Source organism: Rhodnius prolixus, unplaced genomic scaffold (genome assembly GCF_049639745.1).
Source record: "Rhodnius prolixus isolate KJV_2025 unplaced genomic scaffold, Rpr scaffold_17, whole genome shotgun sequence".
Lineage (NCBI taxonomy): Eukaryota > Metazoa > Arthropoda > Insecta > Hemiptera > Reduviidae > Rhodnius > Rhodnius prolixus.
Window position 1 is genome coordinate 820,210 of NW_027411626.1, and position 19,105 is coordinate 839,314.

At 33.7% G+C, this 19,105-nt stretch overlaps 1 protein-coding gene and 1 long non-coding RNA gene across 2 annotated transcripts in view; one reads left to right on the forward strand and one right to left on the reverse strand.

Annotated features, from left to right (window-relative positions):
- The window catches only part of LOC141459678 (junctophilin-1-like), a 123,866-nt gene that overhangs the window by 95,647 nt on the left and 9,114 nt on the right, over positions 1 to 19,105 (forward strand). The window lies entirely within an intron of this gene.
- Positions 15,015 to 17,270, reverse strand: LOC141459692 (uncharacterized). Its single transcript, XR_012461588.1, has 2 exons — positions 17,100 to 17,270; positions 15,015 to 15,289 (listed from the first exon to the last, which is right to left on the reverse strand). It is a non-coding gene; the product is annotated as an uncharacterized lncRNA (long non-coding RNA).

Genomic DNA, 19,105 nt, shown 5'->3' on the forward strand with positions numbered 1-19,105 from the left:
GAAGTGGTTGCCCATGGCGACACATCCCCCTCCCACAAATAGGCAATAAACTAGTGACAAAACTTAATTGTAAGCAAAGTTTAACAAGGGCGGCAGGGTGGGGGTATTGCCTGTAGCCTAAAAACCGCTAACCGATTACTTCCTGGACCCTCCCTTATTCAACAATCGACGGGGGTGTAGATCATTTCCATTCAAGGATTTTTAGAGTCCCTTCTTGAGCTGGAACGGCTCTGACTGAGATTGTTGTTACAGATGAGCTCTCGTTTAGCAAGATCTCTGGGATTTTGTTGTTGCTAAGTACGAGTATACTCTTCATTTTGCTCTGAATCCTATTTCAAAGTTAAGTTAAATCAAAGTTTTAAGTTAAGCTCGCCTTGTAACCTAACTTGCCCCACCCACCAAGCTGTTTTGAATCAAGTCTTGAAGCCTTCATTGAAGAGGTTTTTAAGACGCGTCAACATCTGAATACTTCATGGGCCCAAAGTTTTAGTTTCTTAGTGCATAGCCGGCCTCAGGACAGTGTTCTCGGTGTTATAGACAGCACTGTCCACCACCGAGCTGAGTAGATTAGATTAGATTATCGGGGTGGGACCTATGCCCCACGGCACCACAGTCAAAAGAGGCTTATTGTGCCATCCCCTTTGGATCTAATAGTACTAAAGAGGTGGAGGACTTTTCCTAGTAGTTCTTTTTGCGCTACTATCTCCTTTGGGCTCAAAGATCCAATGGTTTCATAGCGCAATTGAACAGCCAGTGAGAGGGGCCCGTTTCCTCCTCAACCTGACACAATCTGCACAACGGTTCCGAGCTAATTAGCCCCCACCTTGTACAGATGACTATGTCCTATGAGTACTGTGTAAATGTATTAGGGTGTAAAACAGTATATGTTGCTCATGTTCAAGTTGTTAGGCTGGGATACCTGCAGGGACGCAAAGAACCCTGTGGTTAATCCAAGTGGCTAATCCACTTCCCCCTACGGGGGACCGAGCTGAGTGAGCTGTAAGAAGCACCTAGGGGAAGCCGTTCCTCTTCACCACCCCAAAAAATCAACTTAGTACAGCGATTTTTTCAAATTGGCTTATTTTGTGGAAAGTTTGTTGCTGGTCGAATGGTAATAAAAGAGTCGAATTTAGGGGGGTCCTAAAACACGGAAATTGACAATTTACGCTCGTAGAGGAAGTTTTTAGTGCTTTTTTTTTTTTAATTACGTCATGCAACATTTCCCAACAATACTGAAGAATGGCAACTGAAAATCTAAAGAGAAAAACACTTTTTTCCCAGATTTTAAGTCACTATATTTGAAAATGCTGCCTAATTTTGTAATGACTGAAATTAACATGTATTTAATTTTAGTCACAATGAAACTGAAAATAATAACTAATTGTTGGTACAGTCTGCGATGTAGAAGCGTGATTGGATATCGACCTGCGGAGCTCTAATGGCAGGTCTTTGTTAAATCGCCCAGCCCTTATGCATTATAAATTTCTCAGCCAGGTGTATGTGGAGGGGGGAGAGGTCATTAAATTTTAACTAGATACGTAGATTGTATTTTGTATACACAATAGGTACGAATTATTGAAATTTATGGGTAAAATTTGCAAATAATTCGGGTTCATGATTTTTGTTTCGCTATATTGTTATTATTTCTTTTAACTAACAGGAAATATCACTATCGATTTTGGGAACCGGAAATCTACATCTTGAAATTCCGCCCATTATTATGAGGGGTAAAAGAGATTGTAAATAATTAGAGGTAAAAGAAACTCGAAAGAATGTTCATTTTCCATGAAAGGAATGGGAAAGTTGATTTCAGATGATTCTATAGACTCTTTGTAGTTGGTTTCAAAGCTCCTGATGATACTGTGGATGATTGATGATCAACGCAATAACATTTCTATTTCCTATTCAGTGGATAGTAGTTTTATATTTTTTTAGAGCGCATGCGTATTAAAAAAGGGCGGGTTTTGTTTCTGGTTGATCTAAAAGAATGGAAAAAAAAAATTATTAAAGTAAAGTAATGCCCATTTTTTAAGGCAGCCTTTACGTCCAACTACCAATTTGTCGTGGACGTAGGCGACTAGACAAAACAATACTTTACTACAAAGTTCTCATATTAACCATTAAATAAAATCCTAGGCCTAGACCCCGGGGAATCAAACCCACTAAACCAACAATACATCTTAGCATTACGGGTCTAGCCTTTAACCGCCTAACATACTTTACTATAAATTTCTCATATTAAATATTAAATAAAATCCAAAGCCTAGACTGGGGAATTGAACCCACTAAACCAACAATACATCTTAGCATTGCGGGTCTAGCCTATAACCGCTCGGCTATCGTGGCGCCTGTCGAAAAGAGTATTTTGAAGTAGTTTTGGGATTTACAGTTTATCTGTCGTGAATGTCCTTTTGTTCTCTATTCTCTGCTGTTATCAATATTTAATCGATGAAAAACTAGAAATTAAAAAATAAAAAAAACCTCTCAGAAAATCCTTCAATAGTTTATACAGTATTATAGGAATTTGTAGTTTATACTACTAATTGTTTATTAGAGCAGCGGAATACTAGCATTAGAAATTGAACAACACCCTCGCCGAGGGTGTGCTAGCTGAAGATATGCTAATGTATGTTTCATGGTGTGCCATTCGGTTACGACAAACTGGAAATTTATGAATGTGACCAAGTGACTGTAACTGTACCATTAATTCGCATTGATCAAACTTCTGTTTCATTAATTTCTACTTCATTCATAATAATTTAGCATTAATTATCTAATTTGAATATTACGCACATTGTGATAAGGATAATTACGTAGTAGTAAATTCTACAATCAGAATAGGAAAACTGAAACATATCAAGTACGTCTGGGAATATTAGTATAAGATCTTCTCACTTCCGCTTACTCCTGTAAATAGGAAGTCTTACGATCAAGCAGCCATTTTTTTCACCGGAAATAGACGGTTTTAAAATCTATTGAGTATTTTATCAAAAAATAAATAAATAAATCGCTAAGTAGTCATATTTAACCAACAGCGTAGCGTGTTAGGCTTATCACTTTGGTTTCGAAACTTTCTCTCTAAGAATGTAGTGAGGCTCTGGGGGAGAGCCCTAACCATTTCAAATTTTCAAGAAAATTTAATTATGTAAATTGCGTCCAAAAAAAAAAAAGGAAAAATATCTTGTGTTTTTTCCATATCTTTTCTTAAAAACCTTAAAAGATGGCCGGTGAGCAGCACTGCTGATTGTATTTCCAAATTTCCAGGATGCGAGAATTCACCGGAAATGGGACAGTATCCGTGTTTTCTGTACGTTTTCTAGTGAGTGACAAAAGGGTTTCATTAGTACTTGTACGCTTTGTAGTAAGCATGAAATTTCTAGGCCAATCCTATTATACTCCTAATTATCTATATTAAAACAAATCGATTTAAGAGAAATGTAACAACTTTTACGTACATTATACTCGTAATTAGGACGCCACGGTAGTCGAGCGGTTATAGACTAGACCCGCAATGCTTAGATGTATTGTTGGTTTAGTGGGTTCGATTCCCTGCTCTAGGTCTTGTATTTTATTTAATGGTTAATATGAGAATTTTATAGTAAAGTAACATATGTTAGGCGGTTATAGACTAGACCCGCAATGCTTAGATGTATTGTTGGTTTAGTGGGTTCGATTCCCGGGGGTCTAGGCCTTGGATTTTATTTAATGGTTAATATGAGAATTTTATAGTAAAGTAACATATGTTAGGCGGTTATAGACTAGACCCGCAAAGCTAAGATGTATTGTTGGTTTAGTGGGTTCGATTCCCGGGGTCTAGGCCTTGGATTTTATTTAATGGTTAATATGAGAACTTTATAGTAAAGTATGTTTGCTTAATCACCTACTTGCACGACACCTAATTTGGTAGTTGGACGTAAAGCCCGCCAGAAAAAATAGGCATTACTTTACTTTACTTTTTTTTTACTCGTAATTGTCCATATAAAACAAATCGATTTTAGAGTAATGTAATAACTTTTACGTACATTATACTCGTAATTATCTATATAAAAGAAATCGATTTAACAGAAATGTAATAACTTTTACGTAAACGTCAGCTAATTAGAAACTATTAATGCCTTAATTAATTACTTCCCGCGATATATCTAAATTCAAGAGCAAGAAACTTTACGGAAGTAGTAATATTATAAACAGTTTCCTCCCTTACAAACTTATCTAATAAATTTTTGTACATCTAGTTGGAGAGGAGCTCAGAGCTATGGGTAGAGGGGGGAGCCACTAAATTTGTTTACTTATTCACTTTTTACTAAGATTATGCAGATTGTAAAATCGTAAATTATACTGAAATGGCACTTTAGAGGGGGGGAATCTCCTTCCCTTGAAATGCCCTAAAAAGTAATTTTTTTAAGAAAAATGATTAAAGTAAAATTTTTTTAGATCTATGAGTAAGTAAACTGAGAATTACTGGGGGGAGAACCATTCAGAAAGATGGTACTTCCGGTTGGTTGATTTTTTTTTGGCTCCCAAAATCCACTGTCACTTCCCGTGCTGGCACCTAATCCAAATTACATGAGTTTGGCTTATTAAGGCTACATACTTCCGGAAACACAAACGAACTGAACTGTGAGTAAAGGCACACATCCAATTTTCTTTGGAAACTTATTCGTACTCACAGAAAACCACCGTTATTTCCGGTGAAGAGGCGAAGAATTGACAATCTACACGATTATAATGTCTGGTAATAAATCTTATTAATACAGGAAAAAGATGAAAAGCCAACAAAAAAAAAAAAAAAAGTAAGAATTTAGGACAGAAAAAGACGTTGATACGCAACGGCGAATAATTGTTCCGTTATTTATGGTTCGAGTATTGTTACATGTAAATGTGTTTTTTTGTGACCTTCAAGGTAAAACTTGTTTCCTCATTGGTTGGTTACCTAAAACCTAAATAAGGTTGGTAAAAAAGAAAAAAGTGTCTAGGTGCAGGTGTAAGGGGGCGATAATAAGACCCCCCCTTCATGTGATCAGTTTAACCCTAGAACGGAAGGCAACAGTCTGATAAGCCGTCCAACAAACGTGTCACAAGTGGGAGCCCCCACAGCCAAATATGTTAGCCGTGCAGATTAGAATACCCCACACGGTGTTATAAATATAACAAAACGGGCCAGTTCCCGTTTGTATTAATACTACAATACATTTTTTTTTTTTTTTTTTTTTGTAACTCGGACATAAATTTTTTAGCATTTAACCAAATATTTGGGAATCAATAAAATATTTTGATTTATATGATCAATAAAGAGGATTACTTTGGCTGATGTTGATCTTAGATTCGAAGAGGTTAAACCACGTCATTTATGTTAAATTCAATGTTACTGCCTACTCTACAAGGAGGGGATAGTTCTCCCTTCATTTCCTGACGTAGTGATGTCACGAAAATCCAGCAAGGACTAGTTTTTATAGTTAGGTTTCCACGCTGACGTATTTTTAATATTATAAAAAATATTCGTATTTCGATGAAGGTTAATCGGTAGGAAAAGACAATTTAAAAAAGAAAATCTTCACACGAAAATGGTTCAAGTTATTAGACAAAATTGAAATGATTAATCAAAAATGAAATGATTGCTTCCGGTTTTTAGACAAAATTGAAATGATTGCTTCCGGTTATTAGACGAAATTGACAAAATTAAAATAATTAATCAAAAATGAAATGATTTCTTCCGGTTATTAGACAAAATTGAAATGATTGCTTCCGGTTATTAGACAAAATTAAAATGATTAATCAAAAATTAAATGATTGCTTCCGTTTATTAGGCAAAATTGAAATGATTGCTTCCGGTTATTAAACAAAATTAAAATGATTAATCAAAAATGAAATGATTGCTTCCGGTTTTTAGACAAAATTGAAATGATTGCTTCCGGTTATTAGACGAAATTGAAAAAATTAAAATAATTAATCAAAAATGAAATGATTCCTTCCGGTTATTAGACAAAATTAAAATAATTAATCAAAAATGAAATGATTGCTTCCGGTTTTTAGACAAAATTGAAATGATTGCTTCCGGTTATTAAACAAAATTAAAATGATTAATCAAAAATGAAATGATTGCTTCCGGTTTTTAGACAAAATTGAAATGATTGCTTCCGGTTATTAGACGAAATTGAAAAAATTAAAATAATTAATCAAACATGAAATGATTGCTTCCGGTTATTTGACAAAATTAAAATAATTAATCAAAAATGAAATGATTCCTTCCGGTTATTAGACAAAATTGAAATGATTGCTTCCGGTTATTAGACAAAATTAAAATGATTAATCAAAAATGAAATGATTGCTTCCGTTTATTAGGCAAAATTGAAATGATTAATTAAAAATTAAATGATTGCTTCCGGTTATTAGACAAAAAAGGTAAAAAATAATTTCCCTTTTATTCTATTTTTTTGTATGGCAATGCCTTTTTAATGCATAACTTAGAAGGGAATAACTTTATTATTTGCTATGTACACTGTATCTTAAAGTTCCGGTACGCGATGGAAGTACCTAGGTAAAGGCTTGCTTAGTGTTCGCAGTGAGGAGCAGCGCAGCACATGGTATTTGTGGTTGAATAATTTATAGAGTTCAAATAACAAGGTTGGGGTTTCCATGATTCTAGGAATTTATAAATGGGGGATTTTGTTCAGTTTAATTAAAAAGGCCAAGTTAACGATTTAGTTCACCTGACTTGTGACAAAAAAAAAAACAATGGTGTGCGTTGACTAACTTTGTAACAGGAAGTAACAAGCTAACGCGTGTTTATTTCCTCTTACTTAGTAAGAAGAGTCGTAATGATTTCAAAATTTTCAGAATACAGAATTTTTACTAAAAATTGCCGCTGTTTTGAGGTCTGCAGATGATTTTACAAAAAAAAAAAAAAAATTGTATTTAAAAAATTACAATATTAAAGCAATGAACTATTGTAAACTATTGTTATGCCATATTATAGTTTTATTACAATATTTATGCCATTGCTCTTTTATGTTATTGATTCAGGGACCACTTTGCGTGCTAACCGTTTTATTCAGTTACCTATTTCAACGCTTCTAAACTCCAGCACTAAATTATAAATGGGGTCATTGTACAGACCTTTTTTTCTATTTATTTATTTAGTAAAACAAACAAATTTATTTCAAATTATTAGAAAAAAGAAGATATACCATTAATAAACAACTAACGAAAGAAAAAAAAGAAGGGAACGGTTTAGCTCAGTGTTTAGCGTACTCGATTCTAAGGCGATGATCCGTGGGTTCGAATCCAGCTGCTGTCCTTTAAATTTTTTATTCATAGTAGTTTCTTACAGTTCAACTCGGTTCAACTGATAGACCAGTATTGTCTTTGTATCCAGAAGCTGTCCTTATACATACTTAAACAAAAAAAAAAAGGTGCGTTGGTGTAGTGGTTATGAAGTGTAGATTTCTAAGTTTCTTAAAAAAAAAAAAGTCAATAGTAAAGTATGTGCTTCACCAACGTCTACGATATCTGAATTAGAGAGGCTGGACGTTTAAGCCCTGCCTACTAAAAAATTGTCGATTACTTTATTTTACTTTTATTGATAAAAATTAATGACTTATCGATTGAAAGGAAGTGCCATTTTTTTTGTTTACTAGATCGATTTCGTGGAATTTAAAGTGGTTTTTCGGCAATGAAATAGTTTCAAGAAAATTTCATAGTCGCAACAAATTTTTCTTGGTGTGGACGGATGGGGGGGGGGGTTAATATGTTCTTTGTTCCTCTCTTTTTTTGTGACGTATCGCTTTTTTTCGCAGTTTCTTTCTATTCCTGTTCCGGTATAAGCTAATCCAATTTTTGGTGAACTCTAAGCCAAGGAATCTACTGATGAACAATTTTGGTGACCCCCCCAAAAGTCTGTTTGTTTTTAAATGAGTTCGTGTTCCGGTTACACTGGACAAGGCCTGATTCTGATTTCCTGTTTATTGAAATTTTATTTTCGTCTTCTATTTATGATCATTATCGTGTTTAAATTTGTCCAATCTCCGTGGACTTGTCTCTCTTACTACTATTCTCTAGTTTTGAACACATTAATATTCTCGAAACTCGACCATACTTAAAACTTATAAAGGTTTAATAAAGTTTGTACATAAACCAAAGTAAGGGGACAATCTTCCGGAAAAACGCCATCTTTTATTTTTTTCATAACATGAAAAATAATTGCCTATAATTAAACTACTAGGGCCAAACAACTTACATTAGTTAAAGAGAAGTTTAAGTCCCCCCCACCACCACCACACAAGAACTGACATTAACTTCTAAATATCTATCGGTGTTACTATTCTTTTTCCTTAAGTAAAGTTTCTAAGATGTGATTACTTTGGGATATAAATTATTAACTTACTAAGTTTGTTTTACTTTTTTCTTTAATCAAAAACAATTTTAAGAACTTTGTCAAGTTATTAAATTTAAAAGATAAGTGAACATGATTCATGGACCTAACTTTTCTAGTTAGATTGTAAAATTAAAACTGTTTTGAATTGGTGGAATTTTTGATAAATATTCTCTAGATTATTAAAAAAAAGAGGAGTAAATACTCGTACTACTTTATATTACTACTTTTCTCAAGCTTCTACTTATACATCTATCTCCGCACAATTTAATATTAATTATTATTTAACAACATTATAAAATTTAAAAAGCCAATTTCTAAAAAAATTATCAAGTTAAAAGTTATGGATCTCTCTCTCTCTCACTCACTCTCTCTCATTGTGTGTGTGTATGTGTGTGTGTGTGTGTGAAATTTGCAGCAGGAAAATCATGGGAGTCATTTTCGAGCGAATCTCAGAAAAGTGAACGATTCAGTTAGTAAAGAGGAACTTAAAAGGTTTAGAAATTCCCTTTAAATTAATAAATTTTTAGCAACCAACAATTTATTACATTTTTGTTTTAAATAATATTAAATTATTAATATATTATAATTCATGGAGAAAAGATAAAATCTAAATAACCCATTTTATGTATACAGTTCATTTATTCCCTGAAGATTTCATTGGTAGAGGCGTGGCCTGTTCATTGTAGGCGTGGCCAGCTAACACCTAGCATGGCTGCACAAACCGCCTACATACCACGCCTACCATTCTCCAATTCAGATTGGCCAAATGTTTGTCCTCAAATATTTCTCATTAAAATACATTTTAAATTTTTTTTAAATAATTTTTCCCCCATAGGTATTTGATAAACTATCAGAATATGTAATAAAAAAAAAAATCTTCAAAAATATACCAAAAATCGAGATTTTACGTACGTAAAATTTATTGATTTAAGTTACTAAAGCAAGTGGAAATGGAAAACTTAAGAAATATTGATTATTTTATTGGAAAAATGAAAAAAGACAACTTTGCGTAATCGTTCACTTACATCTTACATTATCCGTTATCGTCTCAGATTATATCTGCTTATGGCTGTCGTTTTTTTGTTTTTCTTGAAAACCGAGATAGTTGTGACCTTGTAGAATGTACTGTTCCAACTGCAATACCCTTTTTTCAAAGTGAAACTGTTACTCTAGATTAAACAAAAGTCTGACCATGTTTTTTTTTTTACGATTTCCCAGATTCTAATTCGCAAATTGACTTTAAATTCTAAATGTTTCGAGTAATGTTTAATTCTTACCAACATTATACTGTTTTGTTAAATCGTACATCACACTGAAATTGAGCATTGTAGATTGTCTAATCCCAACTCTACCCTGAGAGAAGTGCCCTAAAACGTATTTTCCAAGAAAATTGATCAGAGAAAAAGTTATTTAAATAAAGAGGCATTTCCGGTTGACTTATTGAGGTGCACACTCACAGGGTCTAATGACGGGTATTTCCGGTGTTCAACTCAGAATAATTTAAAAAAAACAAAAAAAAAAACGGAACAAATAAATACCTCTTCTTTTACGTGTAAGCAAGAGGACAAGCAATGGTGTCTTAGAAAGAATAAGTGACCAATACAGGAAGTGGTATATAATAACAATTCTCTCGCCTTCCCCCAGAAGTTTTGTTAGCACGTGCCAAAAAATGCCACGTGATTTGATAGCACTGGCCGAACTGGGATATCGGGGCGCCATAGTTTAAATATTCCAAGAGGTGTGATTCATTAGTCGCTTAGTATCTCCCACCCCGTCACCCCTTATTGTATCCCATGAAGGACGATCGCTGAAATTAATGGGCCAAGACTGTACTGCCAGTCGGTCGACCAACGCATTATTACCCATGGTACGTGTCATTTTGTTAAAATAAAAAATTTTTAAATTTATTACCAATTTTAACTGTCTGGCGACTAAAGTACGAACGAAGGGGACTCAAGTTAAGGCCAAAAAGGTAACAGCAATTGTGCGCGCGCAGCTTGTCGATTTTTGGAGTACCGGAAATATCCATTTTTAAGGTTCCCCTGAATAAGTTTTTAAAAAATCTTGTGTAAATACTGGCACAACTTCCTGTTACCTCAGTTTACTCAATTAAATTTTCTTTCTTGAACGGAAAAGAGTTTCATATTCCAGAAACCATTTTCTTCTTCCGGGAAAAAAACAAAGCTCCCCCCAAAATCAACTTCATTGCAAAAGGCACCATATGCTTTGTGCATCACTTCTTGTGAAAACTAAAATTTAATACGATTGCATTACTTCCTCTCTTCGTAACGAATAAATGGAAATAAAAATAACTCAGGTATATTAAAAAAAAAAATGTAAAATAGTTATTTATTTAACAAGTGTGAAAAGTAGTATTTTTCCTCACACGAGGCAGGGTTTGCACGCACGAGCGAGCGAAGCGAGGCGAGTGCAAGTGCAAATTGCCGAGTGTGAGGAAAATACTTTACACTCGAGTTAAATATTATATTTTTTCTACAACCATTAGGGTTATTAACTAAAAGCAAAAACTAAACAGGAATCACTAGAATCCATTTTAAATTTCTATAAGGTAACACTATAACCTTTTTAACTGTTATAATTAAAAATATCTAATTATTTATTAAAGTATTATTTTTATTTCTATATTCCTTTCAATTTTTATTTTATTTTTTAATATTCGTTTTTTAATTATTTAGTTACGTTAAATAAGCTTATTAAAGTTTTACAGAAAATATTTAATAACAAAACTTCTTATATCAAGGAAGCACAATACAGTTTTTCCACTCACTAGTGAGGAAAGTGACACTAATGGGAATTTTTCCCCACTAGAGAGGTAAAGTTGGGCATTACACAGCTGATTTTAATTGAGTGATGAGAACATTCCTACATGGTTGCAGAAAAAATATTTTTTTTAGTCACCATTTCTTAAAAATTTACAAACTACATGACTGTCTGGGAATAGTTTTTTCTTGTCTAGATATTACTCTTTAGGGAATCTCTGGAAGTAGTTCCTGTAGGATTTATGTTCAAAACAATCTGCAGCAATGGGTTGGATTTAAATTTCAAAATTAGTACGAGAGGAACTTGTTTTATGTACAACTCCCTGGGGCGGAACATAACAAACTACTTAGTAATAAGCAATATTATGTTATAGTCTTCCTGAATTACTTACAAATAGTTCCTCTAGAATAACGGGATTTGCTAACTAAGTAATCACACTTTAATCTAAAAAAAAAAAAAAATACCACGTTTTCTTACGCCTAGAGCGGCTTAGCGTGGTTATTTTACTGGGTAGACTGCAACTGGAGTGAATTTTTTTTATTTTACATCACTCAAGACCTACGTATCTGAATCACGGTCCAAGAAATACGGGGCGTAAGAATATTTTAAAAGATGCTATCAACGGAAAGGAAATCCTGTTCAAATTTTAATTTAACCTTCTTACTCACATGATTACTTGAACTTCGAACTTACTGAAAACATTTCGTGCTTAATGAAATAGACATTGCCTAGTTTCTCCAGTAATATTTCCAGTAAAAAAAAAAAAATTAAACCCCTTGCCTCTAAGATAAAATCTTCCAGCTTGATTTTCCTCACTCTCCAGAGTGGGAGAAAAAACAAAACATAAATTCCAGATCTTGGCCAGCTTTATTTATAAAGGTAGACCAGAAAGTTTTATCTCCAGTACGGCGCGGCTAATCTAATACAGTCTTCCTTCCCCACACCCCCAGTTCAGCGCCTCCAGTTATGAGGCACAACACCTTCAATGGACTCCAATAGTGGAGTAACTTTATAGGCTTCCATAACCTCCGCGTAATCTTGCCATCAGATGAGATTAGATATGAGATGCGAGGGAATATCTGGCCGCCAAAATTAATAACATTTAAGATTGTTGTTATTTTTAAACACTTTTTTTTTTGTTTACACAATATACCTAAGTGTCATTAAATTAGTTATGAATTTTTATTTTTAGGCGCGCCAAATATCTGAGGTTATTGGCGCGTAGAGTTTATTTCAGTGCCGGCCTCAGGGGTTGGGTTCTCTTCTTAGGGGGAAAAAAACTGTACATCACCGGACAGTGAGCTGTAAGAAGCTCCTAGGAAGAGAAAAATTTAAGGGCTAGCAGCTGGATTCGAACCCGGGATCTCTCCGCGTTGAAATCCAATATTCGCTAATCACTCAGGTACATCTCTTCCCCTTTATTAGATATTAATACTGCCCATCACCACTTGTAAAAAAAAAAGAATGATTACGATTGGCCGGATTTCTAATTTCACCGGAAGTTCATTTTCCGAGGTTGTGTAGAGCGGGAAAACTGGTTTTACCAAAATCTATACAAAACTGCTTGTTCATTATTTTTGGCGTCTGATTCATAGTTTCAACAGGATGAAAAAAATAATTGCCCAGTATCAGTCATCATACATTTATTCTGCCGAGCTTTCTGGACTAGGGACTAGGTCATCTTCAGGGCTAGTTTACAAAGTAATATTTTACATTACAGGGTTGGTGTGTCTTCTGCCTCGTCTGTTCATGGACCCTGAAGATGACCTAGTCCCTAGGTCAGAAAGCTCGGCAAATAAATGTATCACGATTGAAATGGTAATTATTTTTTTCTTCCTATATGCAAAACATTCCTTTCTAGATGTAGAAGTAGATGTTTCTCGAGTGTGAAGTAGCTGTTCCCTGTCCCAGCTCAAGTTCGCCCAGTATTTTCGAGACTCTAGTGAGGTCACGAAGAACTTAGTAGGGACTAGTTTAGAGTTAGTTTTCTAGCCTAAGATGCTTGCTGTCTTAATTTTGGCCGATTTTTTTTTTTTTTTTTTTTTTTGTTGGGCCATTTGGAAGTTGTAGGTCGCATTGGAAGAGGTAGCCGAGCACCTGACTTGATCCATCGGCCCTTGCTGGTAGTTACTTAGGGCCAGCCTACGTCATTCAAGTTTATCCTCTTTTTTCCTGACTCAGTAAATCTGTAAACAGAATTTCCGGTTTAAAAAAAAAAACTTTCCCCAACTGACACAAAAATACCAGAACAATGCACGTGATCAAGGGAAGCTGAGAGATTGGGAGAGATCTCCTGTTTTAGCATCCTCTGATTAATTCGTTAAGAAGTCTCTTACATTCTCTTTCGTAAGAGTGGAGTAATCAATAGAAAATGGTGTACTCATAAAGAAATCTAACCATAATTCATTAAAACAATATTCTATTATTAATAAACAGTTATTGCGTAGTAAAATCTCTTTTTAAAAACATTCTTATGCTGGTTGAAATTAATATTTTGTATACCTACCAACCTTAGTACCTTCTGCCAGTCGCAGGATTATCCTAATTAGACAGTATTGCTCAAGTTTCAGAGCCTTAGCTGGTGTACAGATCTGGGAACACAAGACTGAATGCAATCTGGGAACTAAAATTGTATGGAAGAATTAATGTAATATTTTTATATAAATATGTTGCACTTTTTTTTTTTACTATTTTCTCCTGAACTCCTGATCCTTTACTTTGGGAGTAATTAGGAGCTCCACATCTTTATGTAATGATGGGGATATCTCCCTTTACCAATAAAATTACGGTCCTGATCCTTTACTTTGGGAGTAACTAGGAGCTCCACATCTTTATGTAATGGTAGGATATTTCCCTTTACCAATAAAATTACGGTCCTGATCCTTTACTTTGGGAGTAACTAGGAGCTCCACATCAAGTAATGGTGGGATATCTCCCTTTACCAATAAAATTACAGAAAAGAATGTTCTTCTCCCCCGTATAAAGTAAAACTCCAGCAACAGATTTATTGCGCATGCCCCTAAAAGTTCAAAATGTTTTTACATTTTTTCATTATCAAAGTCCTTGGAAATATATTCTACACGTACTTTCGGTGAATTCGATGTTATTGAAAATCTGGAATTCTGGGAGTGTTCTCTTGGTACCTTAATCCCTGGGTTTAGCTTAGGGAGGCTTATTTTCCTTGATTGTAAGGCAAATCGTGGTTGATGTTTATATCATTCCATTTTTTTTTTTTCAATAAATGTTGTTTGGACTATAGTTTGTATTCATTACTCTTATAATGCTGCTCATAAATTGTAGCGGAAAGCCTCCCAACACCAATAGAGAGTCCATTTTGAAATTTTGCAATTTAGAATTACCGATAAATTTGTTTGTTTACGCGGAAAAGAATGGTCCTAACAATGCTCGTCTTCCCAGAATAAGATTTCAGATTCATGTAAAACCGACTCAGATCGGAGAATTCTTCCTTTTTTCAGTGGATCGTACCCAATGAAATATAATGCTTCTTGCGAGTTTCCGTTTTAGAGCCTGAATTCTTTCTCTCTCTCTCTCTCTCTCTCACACACACACGCACACTAATAAACCTTCTCCTTGTGTGTTGGGGAAGTAAGATTTACTAAAAATAGGTTATTCAGGGTGCATTTCCGTTAAAAATGAGATATTACGATACTTCCTCCAACTAATAGATAAGAAAATTGGGGGAAAAAATCGACGGTTAAAAAGAAAATATGAAAACTTTTTCTTTTTCTTTTTAAACACGATATTGCGATTATGTCCACTTTTCTAAGCCGAGCTTTCCCGTCAGAAATAGTTTTCAGATATGCTGAATCAAAAAATGTTTTTTTTTTTTAAAAAAAAAAAAAATATCCCTGTGTGTTTCTGTCTGGATAAAATATCTCAAATCGGACTCGTACCCCCAAACCCCCGGAAATATACGATATACGGTTACGCCACCATATGAACTAAAAATGCGATCTCTTTTTTTTTGACGGAAGATGTACGATGCAGAAGGAGGAGAGAAGAGAAGATGTCTTCATATTTTAGTGCCGGCCATTTAGTACTCTGCCCCGAACTGGTCTATTTATGAAGCGAGCTGTTGGCCAGCCTGCGCCCTTTCCACTTCAGCGCCCCCAGCTGCAACAAACAAACTATTTTATCACTTCCTTTTTTGCATTTTGATATTGTGATTACCATAGTATTTTTGGTCTTTAAAAATAGAGGGGAAAAAAATGTGATCTCATCCTACAGACAACTTTCTCTTATATTATAATTCTCAAGGTTTTTTGACTGTTTCTTTATACTCGAATTTAAAAATTGATTTAATTTCTATAATTTGAGGTTCACAGAAAAATCTAGGAAAGCTGGCCACAGTCTTTCAAACAAGAGTTAATCGCAATATATCTATTCATATCTGTGATGCTGAGAAAAAGTATAATCAATTCTCTATTACCATAATTTTCTCAGACATCTAACGGCTGCACTAGCTAACAACTCCTAGAATTGCTAGATCAGTTCTTAGAATAACTAGAATTCCTAGAACAACTCACAAGAATAACTAGAACTACAAGAATCCCTAGAGAATGACAAGAATTCCTAAAATAACTAGAACTACAAGTATCCCTAGAGTAACTAGAATTTCTAGAACTACAAGAATCCCTAGAACAACACATAGAATTCCTAGAATAACTAGAATTATTAGAACAACTTCTAGAATAACTAGAATTCCTAGAACAACACATAGAATTCCTATAACTACAAAAATTCCTAGAACTACAAGTATCTCTAGAATAACTAGAACTCTCATAGAATTCCTAGAACTACAAGAATCCCTAGAATAACTAAAATTCCTAGAACTCTCATAGAATTCCTAGAACTACAAGAATCCCTAGAATAACTAGAATTCCTAGAACAACACATAGAATTCCTAGAACTACAAGTATCCCTAGAATAACTAAAATTCCTAGAACTCTCATAGAATTCCTAGAACTACAAGAATCCCTAGAATAACTAAAATTCCTAGAACTCTCATAGAACTACAAGAATCCCTAGAATAACTAAAATTCCTAGAACAACACATAGAATTCCTAGAACTACAAGAATCCCTAGAATAACTAAAATTCCTAGAACAACACATAGAATTCCTAGAACTACAAGAATCCCTAGAATAACTAAAATTCCTAGAACAACACATAGAATTCCTAGAACTACAAGAATCCCTAGAATAACTAAAATTCCTAGAATAACTAGAATTATTAGAAAAACTTTTAGAATAACTAATATTCCTAGAACAACTTCTAAAATAACTAGAATTCTTAGAGCAACTCCTAGAACAACCTAATAAGTATACGTTTATATATATGCGTGTTAAGGCGGCTAAAATCAATGATATTATTCCCTATAGATTGTCGTTTAAGTATAATGTGCGGCCTCAATTCCCATGTTACATTAATAGTATTCAAAATTCTAGATTTGAAAAAGAAACCACTTTATTGTGGTAAAAAAAAAATAAATAAATAGTTTTCTGGCTAAAAAATTGTGTTACCTAATATTTTACGTAAATTACTTAATGTAGTAAGAGACAATTAAGTGAGTGTTTCATATTTAACCTCAAATTTTTTCCATCTTAAAACAAAAAAAATTTAAAGCTTAATCTAAAAAATCTAAATTTTGGCAACTATATTGAATTAACCAACTAAAAATCTAATGTAAGATAGATTCTAAATATACAAATTAAGACTTTTTATCTATAGATATATATAGACCGTATAAAATTGCAGCCGATAGAAAGACTGAGACACCAGATGTGATAGGCCAGTGAACCTGCTTTCATCCAATCCAATAACAGACTTGGCAACTATTACTGTTTCTCACTAATTTGCATCACGTTCTTCTATTTTTTTAATCGATAAAACTAATAAAAATATCTTTTATTTAATTGACTCACTTGTATGTCGATTAAGTTGCCCACTAAGTAGAAACAGCTAAACAACCTTCTTGCTAGGATCCTTAATAGACATTTAGAACAGACATTTCAATTAGAAAACAAAAAATTGACTTTCTTGTGTAACAATTAAGTTTTTCACTAAGTAGAAACAGCTAAACAACCTTCTTGCTAGGATCCTTGGTAGATATTCAGAACATACATGTGTTCAAAAACCTGCAGGCAGGTTTCGGTTGGTTATAACCTACGTTTTTGCACTGAACCTTTCCACTATTAACACAGTGTACAGGTTAAACTGTTTATCGTATTGAAAGTGTGATTCAAGTCCTTAGATCTGTTTTAATATCGCTGATCTTATTCGTTGTAGCTTTCGTATTTTGTATCGCTGTATGTTTTTGGATTTTTATCTTTGATAGATTAATCAAGTTCGGTAAAGAGAATTCAACTTAAACTGCGTTTCCATCTTACACTACACTTGTTGACTGATTGAAGGAGATTGCTAAGTGAAAGAAAACAAAGAGGAAATTCCAGGTACATTAAAGAATTTAAATACAAAAAAAAAAACGGAAAAGTCTTGCATGAAGCTCACAAATTGACCCAGGAGCTAGTCACAACTTGAATTGATTCCGCCCTTTGTTTTTACGTAAAAGTTTCCAGCTCCAAATATAATACTAAAGTTAGTAACCGATCAAGAGTTATCCCCAAATTAGGGTCGCACACAACTTCAGGGCATAATTCCAAATGTTTGGGTACGTTCAATAGACTTTCAGCTACAAGGAGTTTTTTCTCTACTAAACTTGAAGATCAGATGTCCCGTCTAAGCCATTAGTCAACTTGTAGGGGCTAAACAAATTCAAAACATTCCATTCAATCAACGCCATGTAAAACAACTTTATAAATTCTGGCAACTACGCAACAAAATAACTATCTCCTTAACAAAAACTTACAGTTTTAAAAGTTAAGTATAAGGGTTGATTAAACACCAAAAGGTACACAAATCAGCTAGTACCCAACATTTCATTAATACTTCATTGATATAATTTAAGTAATTTTACTGCATTAACTTTTCCTTCACATTTTTTAGAATTTATTAGATATCACAGACCCTTATGCTGGCCAGTTCATTCATAATATTATTTTGTTACAATTATGATAAAATGTATATTATATCTTTATATTTTTTATAACGTTTTCTTTTTAGCCTGTGATTAATAGTTTGATTATTATAGATAAATAGATATTACAGTCAATCTAAGTTAAATGGTGTGCTACTTGAGTAAATATTTTGTAGATGAAAATGGCCAGCATAAGGGTCTGTGACATCTAATAATTCTAAAAAATGTGAAGGAAAAGTTAATGCAGTAAAATTACTTAAATTATATCAATGAAGTATTAATGAAATGTTGGGTACTAGCTGATTTGTGTACCTTTTGGTGTTTAATCAACCCTTATACTTAACTTTTAAAACTGTAAGTTTTTGTTAAGGAGATTTTTGTACCTTTTGGATAGATTTTCCTTTTTGTCTATTTGCAAAGTTACGTCTGCTTTACAGATTTTTTTAAAATTTGGAATAAGCTATTCTATCATTATAACCTGAAAAAGTGTTAAGTCGGAGTTACTACCACTGGAGAGATCTTTTTAATAATGATTATAGTTGCGGTCCCCAAACCATCCTCAATAACAATTTTTTTGAGAAAGCGTTTTGAATAAAATAGGAAGGTATTTGTACGTAAATAGCAAAATTAAACTGTGATTTCAGTACTTCCTTTTAAGAAGAGCAAGAAAAATAAACTGCGATTACAGTACTTCTCCCTAAAAGGCAAAGATTTTGAATCGAACGACAATTCATTGATGTAAATCGGTTCACTTATTGATAATTTTAACGATTGCAGTACTTCCTCTTAGTAGGTGTAAGAGCATGATGGCACCTCACAGCCACGTAGAGGAGCTTTAATCACTTCTTCGTGCTAAATTTTATCAAAATCGGACTAAGCTTTGTAGAAATATTG